The following is a 12675-nucleotide window of genomic DNA, read 5'->3' on the forward strand; positions in this document are numbered from 1 at the left end:
ACTCAAAGCCACACATGAATAAGATGTACATTTACAAACATTGCACCCACCCTTAGAGGAGTGAGCTAGCGAGCAAAGAAGCTACATGCTAAGTAGCAACAAGTTAAACAGGAGTACAAGCTATCGTCGCACAGTACTATTTCTACATTTACACGCACACACAACGTCTTCATGTTACTCATAAAACAGACACAGGACTTACAGACAATGTTTCCAAGGCACTTTGTGGGAAGAAACAACACACTTGGAGCACTGAAACACGTAAACCTGTCTCGTGTGTAAACGAGTGGGCGTCTGACTGTCGTGCGGAGACTACCGGAAACTAGAGGAGGGAGGAACTCGCCTTCAAAATAAAGGTCCCTTCTAATTACCTGATAATGTTACGTCACAATTATCATTCAAAGTGCAGCATTGGGAGAGAAACTGTTATGCAGAGGTTTCTATTTCTACCTATACCTTCTGTAATGATGAAACAAGCACAAACTATTGTATTTGCCAGGGCCTTGTATGTTAGGAATAGCTGGGCTGCCTATACAATACAGAGAGAAATTCAACATGTCTGCCAGGGATACTTGGGGAAATCACATTCCTTGGTGTGTGAGAGTGTTGCTTTTTATTACCTGCCTCAGAGCTTCAAATTCAATTCCATCCCCTCCTCGCCCCTCCCTGGGCCTATGTTGGAGCTGAGAGAACATTGGCTAGGCACCAACGTTCCCTCTAAGGTGCGCGCCTGCGCAATTGCGCACCGCTCACGCGTCCTCTGCGCACAGCAAATTAATGCTGCGCAGAAAATCCAAAATCCCATCTGAACTCTTTTTTTTTTTTTTTTTTTTTTAACTCTGAACTGTAAACGAAATAAACACATTACAATTTATTCTGTATGATTTTGCAATGCAACTCTGTGAGTGACAGGTGACAACAAGAGTGGCCCCAATGAATGAAATAATCTTTGTCAACACAGTTCAATTATCGTCTGCCGAGACACTTTACGGACAGGAATTCCATCAATCACTTTATTGAGCAAAAACCACACAAAAAACATGAGTAAAAAAACTTTTATCTACAAAAACTGGTCATTTTCTGCCATACAAACCAGGCTTAAACCAACTTTGTCATCCGTCGTTTCAACAGAAGCCGCTCGCTCTGTCTCACCTGCACCAACACACGCACTCATGGCACTTAACCAGTGCTGCGTTTATGGCCACACAAAAAGTCGGACAACCCCAACGCCACACAACGTGTAAATGCCAGGTTGTAACACTCTGACTCCTCAATCAGATGTGTGCTTATTTTACTGCCATTTATTAAGGATGTTAATCTAAGGATATTATTCATGAAATGTTGTCACTAGATTTCATAAATGCTAATAAAAAGATGTATTTTACAGACAGAAAGTTACAGGAACTAAATGTAATCTCTGAGAGGGGTAACGTTTCTTTTAAAGGCAGGACCCGCAGCCAGACATACAATACTAGCACAGGTCATGAAAAACATGTTTTTTTGTTATTGTCATTGTAAGGGGGCAAAATCACTTATATCAGAAAATAATTTTGATAAAACTTTTAAATTGTTATGATATCAGGTTTGGGACAGGTGTGACGGTGGTGTGGCCACAGTGTGCACGTCTGATGTTGCTCACATGTGCTCCACTGAATGCTCAGGGAGTTTGTGCGTATGCTCACACACATGAAAAATTAGAGGGAACATTGCTAGGCACTGATATTACCCTATAGGATGGAGCAGCTATAGCCTGCAGGTGGCTTTAAATTAACATCCTTCATTAAGAGCATCCATCACTCAGGATCCATTGGGAATCACCAAAGAATGGCATAGGTAACAAAAAGGGCACAAACCATAAATACTTTTTAAATCAACTAGTATGAAAATATTTTTGACTGATTATTCTTGGTTTCCAACGATGCTGGCAGTCAAAGAAAGCAGATTTTCTAACCACATGCTTTGGAAATGTGCAACCATGAACAATGACAATTGCCTGGGCATGCCTTTTTAGGATGTGGAGATGGAGAATGACCAACCAGCCATCCGGGACATAAAAGAACCACAAGGCATCTTGGATTCCTCGTCTCCTGCTGAAACAGCAGCCCCAGTTGGCCGCTGTAACTGGGATTTTCACTGAAGCTCCAGGGAGAGCAGAGGATTTGGCAAAGGGAAGCATAAGAAATCTGGAGCACAAAAGGAGGTACCGACCTAGGATTCCAAAGTTGAATTTTGAGAGGCTTATTACATTAAAGTGTCTCATCAGAGCCGTTTCGAGGGACAACCACTAGGACAAATGGAATATGGAATTAGATAAATGACTCGCATAGCCAGTTGTGAACATGACACCATGTCACACTGAAATAAAATGCAGCCCATGTGAACTTGCTGTCTTTTTTACGTCTTTCTGTAATAGTCTGAGTGATCAAATCAGAAACCAAAAACATGTGATAAAGCAACTGTGACATGAATCTCAATTAAAATATTCAAAATAACACACTTGATCCTTATTAATTGAACAAAGTCTAGTATGAATGTGAAAGATAGACATTCCAGTCTTCTGTGCTTAGAACTGACATCTCACCAATCTACATTCAAAGGGGAATACAATTATGAGAAATTACAAGGTGAGTGAGTTCTGGTCCCACAAGGGGAATTAAAACTTATTATCTATGACAACCTGTCAGCCAGAGAGAACTCAGACATGGGCATTAAGCTCTGAAAGCTGCGGAGGGGAATAAAAAAGAAAAAAGAATTATGAAAGAAAGGGGAAAGGAAACAAGAAAGATGCAGTCAGAGACTTAATTTTTTTGCAGTAAAAAAGTGTATCCCCTTAGCTTTAAATCAGTATTTTTATCCACTCACTGTAATGTGTGATAATTCACTGATGTAATGTTTTATTCTTTAATTGCAAATAACTTATATGCTACAGAATATGACCACGAACACAAGAAAGCGCAGGAGAGCTTCTGCAAAAATGACTTGGAGTTAAGAGGCCTAATGATGGGGAGTAGGAAAAACATCACTCACAATTAACCAAGTTAAAGCCTTGCTCATTGCAGTCTCTTCAGCTACGTCCGAGGAATTGCGATACTCCCCGAAGTCAACAGCCAGACACAATTATGGCCAAGTACACTAAATATTTGTGCTGTCTGATTAATAGGCCGGATCAGTACACCCTCACATTTCTGTCGTTAGGATGTCATCAACATGGATCCTCAGGGTGGAGTCAAATATTTAATGTCTCCTAGAGAAAACCTGGTGCAGCTACCCTCAACATCTCACCTGAGAATTAAAGAAGCAAACTACAGCATTAGTAGAATAAGCGCGGCATGAGGCTCCATGTTAAGTAACACAAATGCAAAGAGGAGGAGGTATAAGGATGAGCGGAATTTTGGTTGCTCATTCCTCAGCTTTGTGTCATCCTGCCGACATCTGCTACATTTGCATGACATCTGGAGATCCTTGGATTAAGTGCTTACAAGAATATTGCCATATCTCATTTAACAACATAATCATCTTATGTTTTATCCCCACGCTTTACAAAAGCCGCCATGCAGTTTCCACTTTCCTTCTCAGACCACCCTCCCATTTCTTTGTGACTCTACATTTTTTCTCAAGCTGTCGTCTTTGTACTGTGACATGTTTGTGATCAAGTATTATATAGCTCAGTATTTGCCAGGCAACCCCTTCATTTTTCTTTTCTTTTCTCCAAGGCTAGCTGGCTCTCAGAAAGCTCAATCAAACCTTTCGCCAAGGTATCAGGAACGGCGGACAATGAATGGGTATGTCAAAACAAAAAGTCCAAGGCTGCCCAAAACTCGGCGATGCCTCTTGGGATTCCCAAACAGAAAGACTTACATTTTATTTTCAACCTGGATATATTTTGTTTGTTCCCATTGGGTTTACCGTCATAATGATGTTAAAGGCCTACTGAAATGATTTTTTTTTATTTAAACGGGGATAGCAGATCTATTCTATGTGTAATACTTGATCATTTTGCGATATTGCCATATTTTTGCTGAAAGGATTTAGTAGAGAACAACGACGATAAAGATCGCAACTTTTGGTATCTGACAAAAAAAAGCCTTGCCCCTACCGGAAGTAGCGTGACGTAGTCAGTTGAACATTTCCGCAAAGTTCCCTATTGTTTACAGTGATGGCGGCCAGAAGTGAGAGCGTTTCGGACCGAGAAAGCGACGATTTCCCCATTAATTTGAGCGAGGATGAAAGATTTGTGGATAAGGAAAGTGCAAGTGAAGGACTAGTGGGGAGTGGAAGCGATTCAGATAGGGAAGATGCTGTGAGAGGCGGGTGGGACCTGATATTCAGCTGGGAATGACTACAACAGTAAATAAACACAAGACATATATATACTCTATAAGCCACAACACAACCAGGCTTATATTTAATATGCCACAAATTAATCCCGCATAACAAACACCTAGGTGTTTGTTATGCTAGCTCCTAGCTCCATATAACCCGCCAATACAATTCAAACACCTGCACAACACACACAATCACTCAGCCCAAAGGACCGTTCACCTAACCCAAGGTTCATAAAGCTTATATATTTACCTAAAGTTACGTACGTGACACGCACGTACGGGCAAGCGATCAAATGTTTGGAAGCGCAGCTGCGTACTCACGGTAGCACGTCTGCGTCTGTGTATCCAAATCAAAGTAATCCTGGTAAGAGTCTGTGTTGTCCCAGTTCTCTACAGGCGTCTGTGTATCGAAGTCAAAGTCCTCCCAATAAGAGTCTCTGTTGTCCGAGTTCTTCGATCTTGACTGCATCTTTCGGGAATGTAAACAATGAAACACCGGCTGTGTTGTGTTGCTGACTTCCCTCGCAAAATACTCCGCTTCGCACCGACAACTTTCTTCTTTGCTTGCTCAGCTTCTTTCTCCATAATGCAATGAACAAATTGCAACAGATTCACCAACACAGATGTCCAGAATACTGTGGAATTATGAAATGAAAACAGAGCTATTTTGTATTGGCTTCAATGGGCTACCGATACTCCTGTTTCACTGGCTACGTCACACGCATACGTCATCAACCAAAGGCGTTTCCAAATTTAAAATTGCACTTTATAAGTTAACCCGGCCGTATTGGCATGTGTTGCAATGTTAAGATTTCATCATTGATATATAAACTTTTAGACTGCGTGGTCGGTAGTAGTGGGTTTCAGTAGGCCTTTAAATTCAAACAGCTTTTTTGGCTAAATTGGAATAGATGTGATTGTCAGAAAATGCGTAGGCCTATGTTATGGTAGATAGAATAACAAAAAACAAACCTGATGTCACTGTTTCTTATCTTTGGAATAATTAGCACATTTTACAAACAATTTCAATATTGATTCCAGTAAGCGCGGATGACTTCACCACACAAGACGAGAAAGGATGACACCGGAACAAGGGACGGCGTGGCGAAGTTGGTAGAGTGGCTGTGCCAGCAATCGGAGTGTTGCTGGTTACTGGGGTTCAATTCCCACCTTCTACCTTCCTAGTCACGTCCGTTGTGTCCTTGGGCAAGACACTTCACCCTTTGCCTCTGATGGCTGCTGGTTAGCGCCTTTCATGGCAGCTCCCGCCATCAGTGTGTGAATGTGTGTGTGAATGGGTGAATGTGGAAATACTGTCAAAGCGCTTTGAGTACCTTGAAGGTAGAAAAGCGCTATACAAGTATAACCCATTTATCATTTATTTATAACAACTTGCAAAGTGCATATTTCATAAAAGGTACACAATACTACCTGTATACAGATACATTTGCACACACATAACTTTGAATAAATGACACATTTTTATTTACTCCAATTTACTGCAGGTACCGTATTTTCCGCACTATTAGGGGCACCCGATTATAAGGCGCACCTTCAATGAATGGCATATTTCAAAACTTTGTTCATATATAAGGCGCACCGGATTATAAGGTGCACCTATGCATCCATTAGATGGAGCTGCGCTAAAGGGAATGTCGACAAAACAGTCAGATAGGTCAGTCAAACTTTATTAATAGATTACAAACCAGCGTTCTGACAACTCTGTTCACTCCCAAAATGAATAAACAGCTGTTTTGTTATTTTCCCCGAGGTAAAGCCTGTGACGTGGTGTTTTGTTTATTTTTTAACAACAGTAGTGCAACATTTATATCACATAGTGGAGGGGAACTTTTCCCGGATTCAATAAACACGTAAAAAACAGTGATACTGTTACGGTAAATCAAACGTTAGTGCAATCACAATATAGGAACACTCAAAATAGTGCAGAGCAATAACAATATATCAATAACTCAATGTTGCTCAAACGTTAATGTCACACAACACAACACTCAGAATAAACATGTAAAGCTCACTTTATGAAGTTATTCCTCATCCACGAATCCCTCAAATTCTTCTTCTTCAGTGTCCGAATTAAACAGTTGGCCGGAGACGGCATCCGTCTCGTCAAAGTCGTCATTAATCGAGTCAGTGTCGCTGGTTAGGGTTAGGGGTTCTGCATGTGTTACAACAGTGTGGCTTCGTAGTAAAAGAGTGCGGGTACTAGACTGGCCTGCCTGTAGTCTAGACCTGTCTCCCATTGAAAATGTGTGGCGCATTATGAAGCGTAAAATACAACAACGGAGACTGTTGAACAACTTAAGCTGTACATCAAGCAAAAAAGGGAAATAATTCCAACTGAAAAGCTTCAAAAATTGGTCTCCTCAGTTCCCAAACGTTTACTGAGTGTTGTTAAAAGGAAAGGCCATGTAACACAGTTGTAAAAATGCCCCTGTGGCAACTTTTTTGCAATGTGTTACTGCAATTAAATAATGTTATGTTAGGGATTATTTAAACAAAAAAAAAAAGTTTCTCAGTTCGAACATTAAATATCTTGTCTTTGCCGTCTATTCAATTGAATATAAGTTGAAAAGGATTTGTAAATCATTGTATTCTGTTTTTTTTACGATTCACACAACGTGCCAACTTCACTGGTTTTGGGTTTTGTAACTAACTAACACTGCCTATCATGTTATTGTTATTTGCCTCATTGTAAAACCTGTTATTACCAGATGTGTGGTCTCCAGTCAGAGGACTTGGATTTGCGTTGCAATTTGTGCTCTCCTTAGCAATATAGTGAAAGACGTGTGACTCAACTTGGACCTTGGTATGAAAGACTCTGGACTTGACTTGGACTTTAGTCTGACTACTCCAAAAGACTTGAGAAATGTCCTTGTTTGTATAAGTAAAGATTTCTTTCTCACAGGATAATTAGCATATTAACAGTATAATCATATCTTGTCTAAGCAACAATTGGGACAATTGCAGAAGGCAGTGACAAAGGAGTGAAGACATCCATCACTGTGCCATCAGCATTTACTCTCTACTGACATCCCCGACATTAACTGTAAGCACGCGACTGAAAACCGGCGAAGAAATGACTACAAAACAAGCTGTCTAAAATTACGGCACAACAAAAGTAGAACACAACAAACAAAAGGAAAGGTTAATAACACACTAACTACTGCTTTACTCCGGGAGAAATAATGAACAACTAACAATAAACATGTCCTAAAACAAAACTATTTACTGTGGAACTGGCGCTTTGAAGGCCTACTGAAATGATTTTTTTTTTATTTAAACGGGGATAGCAGATCCATTCTATGTGTCATACTTGATCATTTCGCGATATCGCCATATTTTTGCTGAAAGGATTTAGTAGAGAACATCGACGATAAGTTCCGCAACTTTTGGTCGCTGATAAAAAAAGCCTTGCCTGTACCGGAAGTAGCGTGACGTGGCAAGTTGAAAGGCTCCTCACATTTCCCCATTGTTTTCACCAGCAGCGAGAGCGATTCGGACCGAGAATGCGACGATTACCCCATTAATTTGAGCGAGGATGAAAGATTTGTGGATGAGGAACGTCAGAGTGAAGGACTAGAGTGCAGTGCAGGACGTATCTTTTTTCGCTCTGACCGTAACTTAGGTACAAGGTCTCATTGGATTCCACACTTTCTCATTTTTCTATTGTGGATCACGGATTTGTATTTTAAACCACCTCGGATACTATATCCTCTTGAAAATGAGAGTCGAGAACGCGAAATGGACATCACAGTGACTTTTATCTCCACGACAATACATCGGCGAAGCACTTTAGCTACGGAGCTAACGTGATAGCATCGGGCTTAACTGCAGATAGAAACAAAATAATAAAAAACCCCTGACTGGAAGGATAGACAGAAAATCAACAATACTATTAAACCATGGACCTGTAACTACACGGTTAATGCTTTCCAGCCTGGCGAAGCTTAACAGTGCTGTTGCTAACGACGCCATTGAAGCTAACTTAGCTACGGGACCTCACAGAGCTATGCTAAAGACATTAGCTATCCACCTACGCCCGCCAGCCCTCATCTGCTCATCAACACCCGTGCTCACCTGCGTTCCAGCAATCGACGGAGCGGTCCCCTCCAGGGTTTCTCAGTGTCCCATTGGGTTGAGATTTTCCTTGCCCTGATGTGGGATCCGAGCCGAGGAGGTCGTTGTGGCTTGTGCAGCCCTTTGGGACGCTCGTGATTTAGGGCCATATAAATAAACATTGTGATTGATTGATTGATTGATTGATTGAATCATTTTTATTTAAATGTACGACAGAGCATAATTGGTAAAGTTAACACATATGCTGTTCTTTGTTCCCTTGTAAGTAGTAGCCCTATTTTACTTAACCGTTATGTGCCCGAATATTATGTTATTTATTATTTATGATTCTCAATCTCTGAGTGTAATCGACCTGAAAAGGTAGATCTTGGAGTTTACAGATACGGAGCTGCCAAGCCTCACGCTTTGAGTGTGACAGTCACACAATTTAACCCTTTTTCACGCCCCACTTAACATTTCTGACGCTTACAGTCGTGGTCAAACGTTTACATACACTTGTAAAGAACATAATGTCATGGCTGTCTTTAGTTTCCAATAATTTCTACAACTCCTATTTTTTTGTGATAGAGTGATTGGAGCACATACTTGTTGGTCACAAAAAACATTCATGAAGTTTGGTTATTTTATGAATTTATTATGGGTCTACTGAAAATGTGACCAAATCTGCTGGGTCAAAAGTATACATACAGCAATGTTAATATTTGGTTACATGTCCCTTGGTAAGTTTCACTGCAATAAGGCGCTTTTGGTAGCCATCCACAAGCTTCTGGCAAGCTTCTGGTTGAATTTTTGACCACTCCTCTTGACAAAATTGGTGCAGTTCAGCTAAATTTGTTGGTTTTCTGACATGGACTTGTTTCTTCAGCATTGTCCACACGTTTAAGTCAGGACCTTGGAAAGGCCATTCTAAAACCTTAATTCTAGCCTGATTTAGCCATTCCTTTACCACTTTGGACGTGTGTTTGGGGTCATTGTCCTGTTGGAACACCCAACTGCGCCCAAGACCCAACCTCCGAGCTGATGATTTTAGGTTATCCTGAAGAATTTGGAGGTAATCCTTCTTTTTCATTGTCCCATTTACTCTGTAAAGCACCAGTTCAATTGGCAGCAAAACAGGCCCAGAGCATAATACTCCCACCACCATTCTGTCACGGCTTGTCAAACCACGCTGTGCCTTATTTTGAATGTCTCTGTAATTTTCTGGGTGGAGTTTTAGTTCCTGTCTTACGTTCTTTTTTTGTGGTTTTTCACTTCCTGTTTCTCCCTCTCCTGCAGCAGCTTTCAGATTTCCTTCGAGCACTTTTCCCGCCGCCTGTTTTCTGTTTGTAATTAGCACTATTTAAGTTGAGCTTGCGACACCATTGGTTTCTCGAGACATTATTCACTATTCACTGGTCACTATAGACCAGGGGTGTCAAAGTCATTTTAGATGGGGGGCCACATGGAGAAAAATCTACTACCATGTGAGCCGGACTGGTAAAATCACGGCATGATGACTTAAAAATAAAGACAACTTCAGATTGTTTTCTTTGTTTAAAAACACAACAAGCACATTCTGAAAATGTACAAATCCTAAGGTTGTTGGGTTTTTGTTAAACTTCCTGTTGCGGTTAATAGTATTATATCTTTATTTGTCGTTATTTATACTTTCTGAATAAATTATGTGATAATGTTCATCAGTCAACTCATTAGTGTTCATTTTTAATCTATCAAGATAAAAAAATGATATCAAAATCTAATTACTGGATGTTATTTATGTAGTTTGCTCATTGTCCTGACTGGTGCACTAACATCATGTGGTTTATTTTTTCTACATATGTAGCATAATCTACAAAGATACAAATAATTGCTATTGCGACATCCAGTGGACACATTTATAACACCAGTTTCTTTCATTTGAAAATTTCGGCTCATTTTTATACTTAGCAAACTCATCCCGCGAGCCGGATAAAACCTGTTCACGGGCCTGATCCGGCCCGCGGGCCGTACGTTTGACACCCCTGCTATAGACAATTATTTCCTTGCTGAGCTCAAGTATCCATGTACTTTGTGGACGCCGTCTGCTTACTTGTAAGTGTTTTTGCTGTGTTTCAGCATTTTGTTTTGTTTCCCTCGTAGTCTGTCCATTCAGAGCATTTCTCTGTTGATCTCGCTTTTTGTTGGTTTGAATCAGGGGTCTTCAAATAAACTTCAAACCGGAAATGGCCCGCTAGCGTCCAAAATTCAGACCGCGGGAAGTCCCAAGTTAAAAAAAAAGAAAGAAAAAAAAGACAAGTTTACATTTGTTTTTAAATCTGTTCTTTCTAATCCATGTTCTACCGCTTGTTACTCTCAGGGTCTCCCAGCCGCTCAGGCAAATCATAGTGTCTAAAAAGAAATTTTTCCATCGATAATGTGACGCCATCAGTGTGGCAAGTGCACGCTCTTTCAGTCAATGAGTGCGCCAGAATTACATTATATATATGAATGTGAGTGCGAATGCAAGGCATGGGGCGGTATGGCGTAGTGCGTAGAGCGGCCGTGCCAGAAACCTGAGGGTTGCAGTTTCGCTCCCCGCCTCTTGACATCCAAATCGCTGCCGTTGTGTCCTTGGGCAGGACACTTCACCCTTGCCCCCGGTGCCGCTCACACTAATGAATGAATGATAGGTGGTGGTCGGAGGGGCCGTAGGCGCAAACTGGCAGCCTCGCTTCCGTCAGTCTACCCCAGGGCAGCTGTGGCTACAAATGTAGCTTACCACCACCAGGTGTGAATGAACGATGGGTTCCCACTTCTCTGTGAGCGCTTTGAGTATCTAATAATAGAAAAGCGCGATATATAATATAATCCATTATTATTATTATTATTATTATTGAATGTTGTCTGTCTATCTGTGTGGCCCTGCGATGAGGTGGCGACTTGTCCAGGGTGTACCCCGCCTTCCGCCCAAATGCAGCTGAGATAGGCTCCAGCACCCCCCGCGACCCCAAAAGGGACAAGCGGTAGAAAATGGATGGATGGATGGATGGATGGATATACACACACACACACACACACACACACACACACACACACACACACACACACACACACACACACACACACACACACACACACACAGTCCGGCCAAAAATGTTCAACCCAATGTGGCCCCCGGGTGAAAACGTTTGGGGACCCCTTCTTTAAATCATTAAATACCCTTTTTTACTGCATGCGTCCTCCTCTTTCGTCTGCATTTAAAATCACCACGATGCACCACTTGAGAAAATTGTTTGTGTTTTTTAGACTTAGACTTAGACTTAGACAAACTTTAATGATCCACAAGGGAAATTGTTCAACACAGTAGCTCAGTTGCAATAATGGAAAGTGTAAGGATGGAAAGGACAATGCAGGTATAAATAGACTAATATAGCGATAAAAAAATCTAACATATATATACAAATGTATACATAATATGTGTACAGAACAATATATCTACAGATATATTATATTATGTCTATAACATATATACAATATATACCAATGACCATGTACAATATTACAGTATATACAGTATATGTGACAGCGGCAGCATAAAATAAAGAGTAGATCACATTCCTTAGACTCTTTGGATGAAGCTTAATTTTTCACAGGTCTTTACACCTGTAATAAAGGTTATTTAACACAGCCCTTCACTCCCAAGACTTCCATCAAGATAAGCATGTTGCTGTGATGGAGGCCCAGAGGCTGAAACATTACAAGTGTGGCTATAATTTATGAGCATGATTGGTTGACTATATGGACACTACCTTAGCCAACTGCATTTGTCCTCGCTCATCCTGAATACCTGCCAAGTGGCCTTGGTATTTTCTTTATCGGTGTCGTTTTTTTGGTTTCCCACCACATAAATCACAATATGAAGACGGCTGAAGATTTGCCATCGTAGTTAAATTGTTGAATAAGTGGGTTGATGGGTTCATAATGGAGAAGAACACAGCACACTCTATTTTTTCATCAGTGATATTTTCGCAGTAACAAGATGGTAACCTGACATTTCCAGACTTGCACATTTTGTGAGGTTACTTCAGGCAGATGAATGAATGTGTGCATCTGTCTGTTAAAGTATTCACATTATGTCTTGAGTGAAGTTGTGGGGTAGTGGAAACTACTGACCTGAATAAAAGACAATATGTCTTGCTTGATAAACGTCTGAAAAATAGTTCTAAAGATTTATACATGCAAAAAAGCAGGTGTCATTACCTTACTCTGATGATTTGCACCAAATGGAATTTACCAA

Source organism: Entelurus aequoreus, linkage group LG12 (genome assembly GCF_033978785.1).
Source record: "Entelurus aequoreus isolate RoL-2023_Sb linkage group LG12, RoL_Eaeq_v1.1, whole genome shotgun sequence".
NCBI lineage: Eukaryota > Metazoa > Chordata > Actinopteri > Syngnathiformes > Syngnathidae > Entelurus > Entelurus aequoreus.